Below are 15,262 nucleotides of genomic sequence, written 5' to 3' on the forward strand. Positions count from 1 at the left end.
TAGTAATATTATAAAAAACAGGTGCATCCTTATACAAAAATAGACATATAAGAAACACTTGTGAATATGTGAATATATAATTTTTAGATAGAATTATGCACAGACAAAACATATTTCTCGAGAAATCCCAAAGCCCTTGCTGAGTATCTTTTACAAAATCAAATGCTAGACTTCCTTTACCTGCATACGAGCATGTTGTCACTTCAGTCATGTCCGACTCTGTGTGACCCTATGGACTCTAGCCACCAGGCTCTTCTGTCCACAAAATTCTTCAAGCAAGAATGCTGCAGTGGGTTGTCATTTCTTTCTCCAAGGGATTTTCTCCATCCAGGGATTGAACTGCATCTCTTACGTCTTCTGTATTGGCGTGAATGTTCTTTTCCACTAGCTCCACAAGGGAAGCCTTCTATACCTGCAGAACTAGTCAATTCATTTCCTTAGATCACTATTATTACTCATTTTGTTTTCTTTATCTAAATAGCTATGATGAAATTTTATGAATGTTTGCATAACATGATTAAACAGTAAATTCTTGATAAGTGCTGTTCAGTAATGTTTATGGGATTCTCATAGAATTCAGTAGGAGAGCTAAATTTGAGTTACAAACCAAAAACTGCTTCCTCCTTCCCAAGATTAGAGTAAGGAATAATTTTATTTCACGTGGAGCACAGAGAATGCTTGAGAAAAAGAGTAATGCACAGCTGTCTTGCAGAAATGTAAAGATGCTCATCCTGTACACACAAATAATTGCAAATAATATCAGAGAAAAAGCAACCTTTTTCCAAGCAGAATTGATGGTGTTGCAATAAAAGTGTGATAGTTGAAAAATTAAAGAAGGAAAATTGTGACTCATTTGCATATACTCACTAAATGATTCTGAAAAGGACTACTATGGGTTCTGTGATACAGATAAGGCCGTTAAGTGTAGTACAATGATAAAATGAGAAAAAAGACATGGTACAATCCTGAATACAAATATTTTCCTTACACCATTTTGGAAAGCTACTGAGAAGTATTTATAAGGTTTTATTAATTTTACTGGGCTTCCCAGGTCTGTATAGACTTTCTGTTTCTGTATTGGAGAAGGAAATGGCAACCCACTCCAGTATTAATGCCTGGAAAATCCAAAGGACCGAGGAGCCTGGTGGGCTACAGTCCATGGGGTCACAAAGAGTCGGGCACAACTGAGCGACTTGACTTCCCAGGTGGCTCAATGGTGAAGAATTTGACTGCCAATGCAGGAGATACAGTTCAATCTCTGAGTTGGGAAGATACCCTAGAGAAGGAAATGGCAACCCACACCAGTATTCTTTCTTGGAAAGTCCCATGGACAGAGGAGCCAGTGGGTTACATCCACGGGGTTGCAAAAAATAGTGAGACATGACTTAGCAACTAAACATTAATTTTACTAATTTGCTAGATTATTATATAATTGTGTGATAACCATATAAATCTTTTAGTTACATTAATTAGCATGTAAGCTTTTCTACTATTTCTATTTTATTTTTTAAATCCAACCACAAATATCTCATTATATTATAAGTAGAAGTAACACTGTGTTCACCCATAGATTTGTCAGCTATAGCTCTATCAGACTTCATAGCTGCAACTTCAATCCTTCAGTTGAAACTGCTAGGTTGCCTTTCAGGGGGTTCTGAGGAGCTCTTGTCCTTTGTGTCTCAGTGCAGAAAGAATTCAGAAAGAGGCAAAGTGATAGATAAGAAGTGATTTATTAGAATAGGATGCTTATGAAACTAAGTGAGTGGGCTAGAGGGTGCTGTGGCTTGAGAACTTAGTGGGCTACAGTTTTATAATCAAAGGAAAAGTGGAGAGGAGGGAAGACATGTTCTTCCTCATTCTTGTGTAGACATCAAGTTTCCATCATCAGTTCCTCCTTTACATCGGGTGGGGAAGTATTTTGGCCTTATATTTGGCCTATCGTCAAGCCAGGACTGTCAAGGCATGATGGAAATGAGCAAAAATGTGGTAATATATACTAAAAATGGTAAATCATCTCATATTTCAGTATAATATCACCTTTTACTTATGCTTTTGTTTTCAGTGTGCTCAGAGTGTTGCAGAAACCAGTACTCAAGAAACCAAGCACCACACTTAGAGAGTTGGAGAACTCAGCTTTATTATGCCGGTGTGCCCAGAGGAGTTAACACTCCAAGCTCTGAGCCCTGAACAAAGGGATTACGGCATTTTTATAAACAGACTGTAGTGGGCAACACTAGCTGTTAATAGGCTGGTTTAAACTAAGGGGGTTTGCAAGTGCAGGAATAGCAGTCAAAATGGGGTTGGGGGTGCCTGGCCTTGAAAGGCATGATTAAAAGGTTTGCAGGGGCTGTGAGATTGCCAAGAGCAGGACAAGAGTGAGTGAGGTAAACCCCAGTTCCTAGTATTGCAAGAGCCCACTTTCTGAGACTACGTGACCTACGTGATCTAGGCTTTGCAAGGGGCAAGCTGAGCTACAGAGACAGAAGGAGAAGGAGGTTATGTAAAATTTAACAACAAATAACATACAATGGGATTCCCATAAGGATAATAGCTGATCTTTCAAGAGAAACTCTTCAGACCAGAAAGGAAAGTCAGGACATACTTAAAGTGATGAAAGAGAAAAACCTACAACCCAGAATACTGTACCCAGCAAGGATCTCATTCAAATATGAAGGAGAAATCAAAAGCTTTACAGACAAGCAAAAGCTGAGAGAATTCAGCACCACCAAACCAGCTCTTCAACAAATGTTAAAGGATCTTCTCCAGACAGGAAACACAGAAAAGGTATATAAACTTGAACCCAAAACAACAAAGCAAATGGCAACTGGATCATAATTATCAATAATTATCTTAAATGTAAATGGGTTGATGCACCAACCAAAAGACAAAGTCTGACTGAATGGATGCAAAAACAAGACCTCTATATATGCTGTCAACAAGAGACCCACCTCAAAACAAGAGACACATACAGACTGAAAGTGAAGGGCTGGAAAAAAATATTTCACACAAATGGAGACCAAAAGAAATCAGGAGTAGCAATACTCATTTCAGATAAAGTGGACTTTGAAATAAAGGCCATGAAAAGAGACAAAGAGGACACTACATAATGATCAAAGGACCAATCCAAGAAGAAGATATAACAATTATAAACATATATGCACCCAACATAGGAGCACTGCAATATGTAAGGCAAATTCTAGCAAGAATGAAAGGGGAGAATAACAGTAATGCAATAATAGTGGGAGACTTCAATACCCCACTCACACCTATGGACAGATCAACTAAACAGAAAATTAGCAAGTAAACACAAACTTTAAATGATAAAATAGACCAGTTAGACCTAATTGATGTCTATAGGACATTTAACCCCAAATCAATGATTTTCACCTTTTTCTCAAGCATACACGGAACCTTCTCCAGGGTAGATCACATCGTGGGCCATAAATCTAGCCTTGATAATTCAGAAAAATTGAAATCATTCCAAGCATCTTTTTTGATCACAATGCAGTAAGATTAGATGTCAACTACAGGAAACAACACACTTCTGAACAACCAAAAAATCACAGAAGAAATCAAGAAAAGATATCAAAATATGCATAGAAACAAATGAAAATGAAAACACGGCCACCCAAAACCTATGGGATACAGTAAAAACAGTGCTAAGGGGATGATTTAGAGCAATACAAGCTTACCTCAAGAAACAAGAGAAAAATCAAATAAATAACCTAACTCTACACCTAAAGCAACTAGAAAAGGAAGAAATTAAGAACCCCAGGGTTAGTAGAAGGAAAGAAATCATAAAAATTAGGGCAGAAATAAATGAAAAAAAAACAAAGAAGACCATAGCAAAAATCAACAAAGTTAAAAGCTGGTTCTTTGAGAAGATAAATAAAACAGACAAACCATTAGTCAGACTCATCAAGAAAAAAACGGAGAAGAATCAAGTCAACAAAATTAGAAATGAAAATGGAGAAATCACAACAGACAACACAGAAATATAAAGGGTCATAAGAGACTACTACTAGCAGCTCTATGTCATTAAAATGGACAACTTGGAAGAAATGGACAAATTCTTAGAAAAATATAACTTTCCAAAACTGAACCAGGAAGAAATAGAAAATTTTAACAGGCCCATAACAAGCACAGAAATCAAAACTGTGATCAGAAATCTTCCAACAAACAAAATCCCAGGACGATTTGGCTTCACAGGTGAATTCTACCAAAAATTTAGAGAAGCGCGAACACCTATCCTACTCAAACTCTTCCAGAAATTTGCAGAGAATGGTAAACTTCCAAACTTAATCTATGAGGCCACCACCACCCTAGTACCAAAACTAGACAAAGATGCCACAAAAAAAGAAAACTATAGGTCAATATCACTGATGAACATAGATGCAAAAATTCCCAACAAAATTCTAGCAAACAGAATCCAACAACATCATACATCAAGATCATACATCATGGTCAAGTGACCTTTATCCCAGGGATGCAAGGATTCTTCAATATTTGCAAATCAATCAATGTGATACACCACATTAACAAATTGAAATATAAAAGCCATATGATTGTCTCAATAGATTCAGAGAAAGCCTTTGACAAAATTCAGCATCCATTTATGATAAAAACCCTCCACAAAGCAGGCATAGAAGGAAAATACCTTAATATAATAAAAGCCATATATGATAAACCCACTGTAAACATTATCCTCAATGGTGAAAAATTGAAAACATTTCCCCTAAAGTCAGGAACAAGACAAGGGTGCCCACTCTCACCACTAATATTCAACATAGTTTTGGAAGTTTTAGCCACAGCAATCAGAGGAGAAAAGGAAATAAAAGGAATCCAGATTGGAAAAGAAGAAGCAAAACTCTCCCTGTTTGTAGATGATATGATGCTCTACATAAAAAACCTTAAAGACACCACCAGAAAATTACTAGAGCTAATCAGTGAATATAGTAAAGTTGCAGGATATAAAATTAACACACAGAAATCCCTTGCATTCCTATACACTAACAATGAGAAAACAGAAAGAGAAAATAAGGATAGAATTCCATTCACCATTGTGATGAAAAGAATAAAATACCTAGGAATAAATCTACCTAAAGAAGCAAACTGTGGTGTTGGAGAAGACTCTTGAGAGTCCCTTTGACAGCAAGGAGATCCAACCTGCCCATCCTAAAAGAGATCAGTCCTGAGGGTTCATTGAAAGGACTGATGTTGAAGCTGAAACTCCAATACTTTGGCCACCTCATGCAAAGAGTTGACTCACTGGAAAAGATCCTATGCTGGGAAAGATTGAGGGCAGGAGGAGAAGGGGACGACAAGGGATGAGATGGTTGGGTGGCATCACCGACTTGATGGACATGAGTTTGGGTGGACTCCAGGAGTTGGTGATGGACAGGGAGGCCTGGCGTGCTGTGGTTCATCAGGTCGCAAAGAGTCGGACACGACTGAGCGATTGAATTGAACTGAACTGAAAGAAGCAAAAGACCTATATATAGAAAACAATAAAACACTGATGAAAGAAATAGAAGATGACACAACTAGATGAAGAAATATATACCATGTTCATGGATCAGAAGACTCAACATAGTGAATATACATGTAATATGTACAGTATATTAACACATATGTATGGAATTTAGAAAAATGATAATGATGACCCTATATGCAAGACCGCAAAAGAGATACAGATGTAAACAACATACTTTTGGACTCTGTGGGAGAAGAAGAGGGTGGGATGATTTGAGTGAATAGCATTGAAACATGTATATTATCATATGTGAAATAGATTGCCAGTCCAGGTTTGATGCATGAGACAGGGTGCTCAGGGCTGGTGCACTGGGATGACCCTGAGGAATGGGATGGGGAGGGAGGTGGGAGGGAAGTTTAGGATGGGGAACACATTTACACCCATGGCTGATAAACCAAATAAAATTTAAAAAAAACTGTACATAAATGAAAAAACAAACAAACAAAAAATTAACTTTTCCTCTTCTAGAGTAGCATGTCCTATGATCATTCGTTTACTCAGCTCACTCAATAGGATGTGGGTAGCATGCCACCACTGTTTTATTGTTTTGGGGGCCTGTCTCATGCTTCCATTGCATGGTTCTGTGGCTAAGCAAGTCTGCTTGGTTTTGTGGTTAAGCAAACCTGCTCTCTTGATTGATAGTTAACTTACTCATACTTTTTTTCTTTGCTTCCAACCCCCCAGTGGGATTAACTATTTAATCTCTACTCTGTCCCTTTCACAGTTACTCTGGCAGGTCAAAACTTTGTCATCTCCTCTTGCTCACACACTACATCCAATCTTGGGAAAGCTCTTCCTCCAAAATATGTACTGGTTATTAGGAAAAGAAGAAAGAAAATTTTCCTCTCACATCTAGGTTCTTGTGAATTTCTTCCAGACATGGAAGAACTTTTTCTCTGCACATCTAAGTTCTTCTGATTGGTCTAAGAATTAAATTGACAGAACTGTGGTGTTGGAGGAGACTCTTGAGAATTCCTCGGACTGCAAGGAGATCAAACCAGTCAATCCTAAAGGAAATCAAACCTGAATAGTCATTAGAAGGCCTATGTTGAAGCTGAAGCTCCAATACTTTGGCCATCTGATGTGAAGAGTCAACTCATTGGAAAAGAGCCTAATGTAGGAAGAGAAAGGACTGACCGAGTACAAGATGGTTGGATGGCATCACGGGCTCAATGGACATGAGTTTGAGCAAATTCCAGGAGACAGTGAAGGACAGGGAAGCCTGGAATGCTGCAGTCCATGAGGTCACAAAGAGTCAGACACAACTGAGTGACTGAATAGCAATGAAGATAATTTAACAGGAGAAAATAAAACAGAAGTTTAAAATCATGTGTACACAGGAAAGACTCAGGAGAAAAGAGTATTTCACCAAAATGGTGAAACCCTCAATTAAATATTACCTTCAGTTAAAGTCAAAGGAGAATGTTGGGGATAGTAGTCTGTGACTTAAGAGGGAAGGAAGGAAATTTACATGGAGATGGAAAGGAAGTGGTTGGTAAACAAATGTTTGCTGAGTCATGCAGACTGGAGCACAGATTGTTATCTCTAGGCCCAAATTCTATGCAGATTCCTCTGGTGATGGCTCTATTCTGGGAATAGATCCTCTACCCAAATTCTTTTAGGTATTTAAGGGAAAGATCAAAGTTTCTTCTTGAGTATATTGGGCCTTGAATATTTTTGGAAAAAAAAAAAAATCCACATGGCAAAGAGACGTTTTGGAGAGGAACGTTTTGCTCCTCTGCACACTCTTCTTGCTTCCTTCCTGTTATGAACCACCAACAGCTCTCCTTTGGATCTTTCTGTCACCCCTCATTGGTCTCCTTGCTTCCTCCTCGTTGGTCCTCTAAAATCTTTCTCAAAATCAGGATGGGAAAAAAATGCAAATGGCAACATTATTTTGCTTAAAATCTTCTAAGACTCTTCATTCTCTTCAGAGTAAAAACAAAGTCTCCACAATGTCCTATTCTTCCCAGTGTGAGCTGGCTCCTCCATCACCTCTTCTTCATGGCCAACAACTCCTACCATTGTACTTTCAGTTCCACTCCCATGGACCTACTTACATTGAATGCGCCAAACACTCAGTCATTGCTGGGGTTTGCACTGTACAGTTCCTCACTCTGGGAAATCTTCTCCAGAGATTACTTCTGAACTACTCCTTCAAATCTTCTAAGAAATGGCACCTCTTCAGTGAAGCTTCCCCCGACATCTATTGCAAAATTGCAAAAGGCATCACCTTACCCTTCAGAAGAACCTTTACCCTTGTTTCGTTTTCCACTTTGCACCATCTGATTTGTCATTATACTTACTGTGATGATTTTTGTCTCTTCCTGCATTGGAATGTAAGTTTGTGAGGCCACTGATATTTTTTCTGCATTATTTCCTGGTGTATACCTGTTGAACTTGAATCATTGCCTGGAACATAGCAGAGGTTCAATAAATATTTCTTGTATTATAGCAGTTTTAAAGATCACTTGTAGGGATTTCCCTGGTGGTCCAGTTACTAAGACTCCACACTTGCAATACAGGGTACTCAGGTTTGATCCCTGGTTTTGGTATTAAGATCCCACAAGATGAGCTTCACGGCCAAAAAAAAAAAAAAAAAAATTTAAAGTAAAATCATTTGTAAATCAAAGAGAAAATTGCAAATATGCAAAAAAAAAATTGGCAAAGTTAGTTAACTGTTATGTTACAGACATTATCTGTCAAATGAATCTATACACAATTAGTAATTAAGGAAGTAAAATTCTAAAATCATGATGAAATAATACTTAATACCTACCAGACTGGCAAAAATGAAAAATATGTGACAATATTGAGTATCAGTCTCTGAATAAAGCAGATATACGTATTTCATAAACTTATTTGTATCAATTATATTTCAAAAATTATTATTTTGGATCTGGGATAAATGAGCTTTAATTGTTCATGAAATTTTTTGAAATATTTTTATGTTTTTCTGGAATTTTGCTACTTATGATGTTACCATCAAATTAACTTTAATTGTGTCAAGACTCCATGTGAGAATTACTGTGGACAAAGGGAAATGAGGAAAATTAATTAGGTGTATTAAAATAAATACCAACAAATTCTCAACTGTTAAAATGCTTCTAAATATGAACAGATTAATTATACAAACTCATAATGGAAATAAATCAGTAAAAAGTTTAAACCAAAGAGGATAGCTAATTCATTCACTAATGACTTTTACAAAGTGAAAACATTATAAAGAGATGGATCAGTTCATTGTTTTTTTCCCTCTTTGATGGGTAAAAATGTAAAATGAAGTGCTACCTTCCATTGTTTGAAATAATCTGCATAAAATACATTTTATTATTTTTATGAAAAAAATCACATTTTGCATGTTTAATCCTGCATATATTTATTTCTATTTTCTCTTTCTGTTTTGGCACTAATTAGGGTCACTTGCATGCTTAATGTAAAAACGATTAAGGTTAAATTTATTAGTTTCATTAGCCTAGCATAACTAAGGAAGAAATAATAAGTCAAGTAAATGTTACTTATTCACCATTCTTCCCCAAGTTAGTTTTGAAATATTAGCTTCAAGTGTATATTTGAATATTTAGTTTTCAGACTACTTTGGCCAGGATCCCATTCCATATTCACTGCCTCAGCTCCATAACTGAGTTTCTTCCCCAAGGCCTAGGCTTTTATTCTAGTTCATCTTCTTCAACAACAGCTTCATTGCATATATTTGTAGTTCTAGTCTTCCTTCTACTTTTCTCTTCCAATTCCAAATTTATCCTTTCTGCATCAAAAAGGAAACCATCAACAAAATGAAAAGACAACCTGTTAAATTGGAAAATATATTTTCAGATCATATATTTAATAAGGGGTTAATATACAAAACACACAAAGAATTCATCTCTCCAACAAAAAAACAAATAACCTGAGTAAAAATTGGACAAAGGAGCTGAATAGACATTTCTCCAAAGATGTACAGATGACCAGAAGGCATGTTAAAAGATGCCCAACAATACTAATCATCAGGGAATTGTGAATCAAAACCACAATGACATGTTATCTCAGGCATGTAGAATGGCTGTTATCAAAAAGAAAACAAATAACAAGCGTTGGCGAGGATGTGGAAAAAAAAGAAATCCTCATGTGCTGTCAGTAGGAATGTAAATTGATACAGTCACTATGGGGAAAAGATATGGAGATTCTTCAAAAATTTAAGATTCAAGCTACCATATTATCCAGCTATTCCACTTCTGAGTGTCTATCTAAAAGGGCTCTTCAAATTTAGTAAATGATTAGGAGAATCATTGTTTCATTATTTTTATTTTCTACCCTGTTTAAAATGACGTGTCTGCATAGTAGAAAAGCACATGATCTTGGAATTACCCACTATGGTATTTCTTCACAACTAGTTCCTGGTGGAGAACAAGGTCTTCAGTTCTTTTGACTGCCATCAGGTGGTCAGGATAGTCAGATCAGAATTTGGGTTATTTCCTTTACCCATATCTTAGGTTTTGAATTAAAATATAAAAGTACACTGACTGAACACTGTACTCCTGTTTTGGCTGGTGGTTTTTTCATGATGGACAGATGCTAGTCTCAGGGATTGTTTACTGATGATCTAGTTTCTCAAAGTCCGACAAAATGAGGTCTACTGGAGAAGGGAATGGCAAACTATTCTTGCCTTGAGAACCCCATAAACAATATGAAAATTATATGACTCTGAAAGAGGAACTACCCAGGTTTGTAGGTGCCCAATATGCCACTGGAAAGGGGCAGAGAAATAGCTCTATGTGGGATGAAGAGGTTGAGCCAAATGCCCATTTGTAAACATGTCTGGTGGTGGAAGCAAAGTCCAGTGCTATGAAGAACAGTATTGAATAGGAACCTGGAATGTTAGGTCCATGAATCAAGGCAAATTGGAAGTGGTCAAAAGGAGATGGCAAGAGTGAGCACTGACATTTTAGGAGAGAATGAACTAAAATGGACTGGAAGGGGTGAATTTAATTCAGATGACCATAATATTTACTACTGTGCACAAAAATCCCTTAGAAGAAATGAAACAGCCTTCAGAGTCAACAAAAGAGTCTGAAATGCACTTGGGTGCAATTTAAAAACTACAGAATGATCTCTGTTCATTTCCAAGGGAAACCATTCAATATCACAGTAATCCAAGTCTGTGCCACAACCATTAATGATGAAGAAGCTTAATAGTTCTATGAAGACACAGAGACCTTCTAGAACTCACACCAAAAAAAGATGTCCTTTTTGGACAAAATGAAGCAGGGCGAGGCTAACAGGGTTTTGCCAAGAAAACACACTGGTCATACCAAACATACTCGTCCAACAACACAAGACAACTCTATATGTGCACATCACCAGGTGGTCAGTACTAAAATCAGATTGATCATATTCATTGCAGCCAAAGATGAAGAAGCTCTATACAATCAGCAAAATGAGACCAGGAGCTGACTGTGGCTCAGATCATGAACTCTTTATTGCCAAATTCAGACTTAAATTGAAGAAAATAGGGAAAACAACCAGGCCATTCAGGTATAAACTAAATCCCTTATGATTATATAGTGGAAGTGACAAATAGATTCAAGGGATTAGATAGTGTGCATGAGGAACTATGGACAGAGGTTTATAACATTGTACAGGAGACAGTGATCAAAACCATCCCCAGTAAAAAGAAATGCAAAAAGGCAAAACAGTTGTCTGAGGAGGCCTTACAAATAGCTGAGAAAAGAGAAGTGAAAGGCAAGGAGACAAGGAATGCAGAGTTCCAAAGAATAGCAAGGAGAGATAAGAAAGCCTTCCTAGGTGATAAATGCAAAGAAATAGATGTAAACAATAGAATGGTAAAGAACAGAGATTTCTTCAAGAAAACTAGAGATGCCAGGGGAACATTTCATGCAAAGATGGACACAATAAAGGACAGAAGTGGTATGGACCTAACAGAAGCAAAATATATTAAGAAGAGGTGGCAAGAATACACAGAAAAATTCTACAAAAAAGATCTTCATGACCCAGATAACCATGATGGTGTGATCACTCACCTGGAGCCAGACATTCCAGAATGTGAAGTCAACTGGGTCTTGGGAAGCATCACAACAAACAAAGCTAGTGGACATGATGGAATTCCAGCTGAGTTATTTTAAATCCTAAAAGTTGATGCTGTGAAAATGCTGCACTCAATATGCCAGCAAATTTGGAAAACTCAGGAGGGGTCATAGGACTAGAAAAGGTCAGTTTTCATTCAAACCCCAAAGAAAGGCAATGCCAAAGAATGTTCAAACTACAGCACAATTGTCCTCACTTCATATGCAAGCAAAGTAATGCTCAAAATTCTCCAAACCAGCCTCCAACAGTACATGAACTGAGAAGTTCCAGATGTTCAAACTGGATTTAGAAAAAGCAGAGCAACCAGAGATCAAATTGCCAAAATTCACTGGATCATAGAAAAAGCAAGATAATTCCATAAAAACATCTCCTTCATTGACTACACTAAAGCCTTTGACTGTGTGGATCCCAACAAACTGTGGAAAATTATTAAAGAGATGGAACTACCAGACCATCATACCTGCCTCCTTAGAAACCTGTATGAAGGTCAAGAAGCAACAGTTAGAACCAGACATGGAATAATGGACTATTTCATAATTGGGAAAGGAGTAGGTCAAGGCTGTATATCATCACCCTGCTTATTTAACTTATATGCAGACTACATCATGGGAAATGCCCAGATGGATACATCACAAGCTGGAATCAAGATTAGCAGGAAAAATATCAACCACCTTAGCTATGCAGATGACATCACCCTTATAGCAGAAAACAAAGAGGAAGAGCCTTTTGATGAAAGTGAAAGAGGAGAGTGAAAAAGCTCACATAAAACTCAACATTCAAAAATGAAGATCTGGTCCCATCACTTCATGGCAAATAGATGGGAAAACAATGGAAACAGCAAAAGACTTGATTTTCTTGAGCTCCAAAATCACTGCAGATGGTAACTGCAGCCATGAAAAGATGCTTGCTTCTTGGAAGAAAAGCTGAGACCAACCTAGACAGCATATTAAAAAGCAGAGACCATACTTTGCTTACAAAGGTCTATATAGTCAAAGCTATCGTTTTTCCAGTAGTCATGTATGGATGTGAGAGTCAGACCATGAAGAGAGTGCCAAAGTGCCGAAGAATTGATGTGTTTTGAACTGTAGTGTTGGAGAAGACTCTTGAGAGCCTCTTGGGCTGCAAGGAGATCAAACCAGTCAATTCTAAAGAAATCAATCTTGAATATTTACTGTAAGGACTGATGCTGAAACTGAAGCTCCAATCATTTGGCCATCTGATGGGAAGAGCTGACTCATTGGAAAAGAACCGAAGGCTGGGAAAGATTGAAGGCAGGAGGAGAAGGGTATGACATAGGATGAGATAGCTGGATGGCATAACCAACTCAATGGACATGAGTTTGAGCAAGCTCCAGGATATGGTGAAGGACAGGGAAGCCTGGCTTGCTGTAGTCCATGGGGTTGCAGAGTCAGACATGACTGTGTGACTGAACAGAAACCCAGTTTAATGACAACAAAGCTATGAAACATCAATGGTTATACACATAATTCCTAAGTACAGTTTACTTGAAGTAAAAAATTATATTTCACCTCACACGCATTTCTTAATGAGTGAATTTGAAAGTCACTCAGTTGTGTCAAGTCTTGTGACCTCTGCCAGCCTCTTCTGTCCATGCAGTTCTCACAGAATCACAGAATACTGGAGTGGGTAATTATTCCCTTCTCCAGAGGATCTTCCCAACCCAGGAATCGAACCCAGGTCTCCAACATTGCAGGTGGATTCCTTACCCTCTGAGCCACCAGGTAAGCCTATATGGGACAAATTAATTTCCCTGATGAGAGGTCACCACCCAGATAGTACCCTCTTTCCCAATTTAATGCAAAAGTCCATTTCAAAACAAATCAGTATCTTAATAGAAAAACTGTTTGTTTGAAAATCCCTCTTAAATGATAATCCCTGAAGAATTTCAGAAAAAAAAAAATATTTTTTCTAACAATGCAGAATATAAATATATTTTAAAATCAATTAATAAAATTTTCTCCATGTTAATAAGATAATAAGAAATAAGGCCAACTGATTCATAAAATTTTTGCAAGTGTCAGCTGAGATCTTGAAGTAAATATATGAAACAAATACTATACAACAGTGAGAAAATACTGGGTAATATTAAAAAAAAAATAGATTTTCAATTCTTCTTTCCACCAGCAGATTTCCTTTGTTACTTGGAGATTTCATACACAATGCACATACTTTGGTTATACCAAGAGTGAGAGAAAATTTATCCAAATTTTGCACCTTATGCTGAAGTTATGTCCTATTAAAAGAAAAAGATTAATAGGCAAAACTATGGAGACAGCAAAAAGATGAGTAGTTGTGAGGAGTTACGAGGGAGAGAGAATGAATACACACAGCACATAGAATTTTTAGGGAAATGGAAATACTCTGAATGATACTATAATGGTGAATGCATGTCAGTATAAATTTGTTTCAACCCAGAGAATATTCAAAACCAAGGGGGGAGCCTAATTTAAACTATGCTTTTGAGTGATCACAGTACATCAATATAGGCTCATAAATTTTAGAAAATGTAGTACTCTGGAGGGGGATCTTGAAATCAAGACTATGAGTATGTATACTTTGCCAACAAAGGTCTGTCTAGTCAAGGCTATGGTTTTTCCAGTAGTCATGTATGGATGTGAGAGTTGGACAATAAAGAAAGCTGAGTGCCAAAGAATTGATGCTTTTGAACTGTGGTGTTGGAGAAGAGTCTTGAGAGTCCCTTGGACAGCAAGGAGATTCAACCAGTCCATCCTAAAGGAAATCAGTCCTGAATATTCATTGGAAGGACTGATGCTAAAGTTGAAACTCCAATACTTTGGCCACGTGATGCAAAGAACTGGCTCATTTGAAAAGACCCTGATGCTGCTGGGAAAGATTGAAGGTGGCAGGAGAAGGGGATGACAGAGGATGAGATGATTGGATGGTATCGCTGACTCAATGGACATGAGTCTGAGTGAACTCGGGAGTTGGAGATGGACAGGGAGGCCTGGCATGCTGCAGTACACGGGGTCACAAAGAGTCGGGCACAACCGAATGACTGAACTGAACTGAACTGATGCACATGTATAGGTAAGGGGTGTGTGGAAAAACTTACCTTCTCATTTTGCTTGAATCCAAAGTTTTCTTTAAAAAAAAATGTCTAAAAATGGTTTTACAATATTTTAAATGTAAAGTTAATTTAATATTTCTATATATATTTATATTATAGATGCTATTTTTGAAATGATGCTTTCCCTACTTAAGACAAAAATATGACTTTTAGAAATTTAAATGGAAATATACCCATTTCAATAAAGTCTTTATATATAAAAATGAAATTTGTATAAGTACAAAATGTAACCACAGGATTAATTATTATCAAAGTAAAAGTTAATGTCATATCTGTTTATGTAGCAGTTTTACATTTAATTAAGCAGTTTGAATTGTTCTCAGTATTGTCAGTGTATTATATTTCTTCATCATATTTATAAGTAAATCTCATTGATCTTTATTCTACTGTATCTGGTATTGATACTTTCCTTTCTGGTGGAGAGAAGCATTAAAATACCTTTTAATTATCCATCCTGTTCTCCCAGGTGGATTATGCCTGGTGGAGGAAGAAAACAGAGTTAGGAAAAGTGGAGGTGG

Source organism: Cervus elaphus, chromosome 15, assembly GCF_910594005.1.
Source record: "Cervus elaphus chromosome 15, mCerEla1.1, whole genome shotgun sequence".
Classification (NCBI taxonomy): Eukaryota; Metazoa; Chordata; class Mammalia; order Artiodactyla; family Cervidae; genus Cervus; species Cervus elaphus.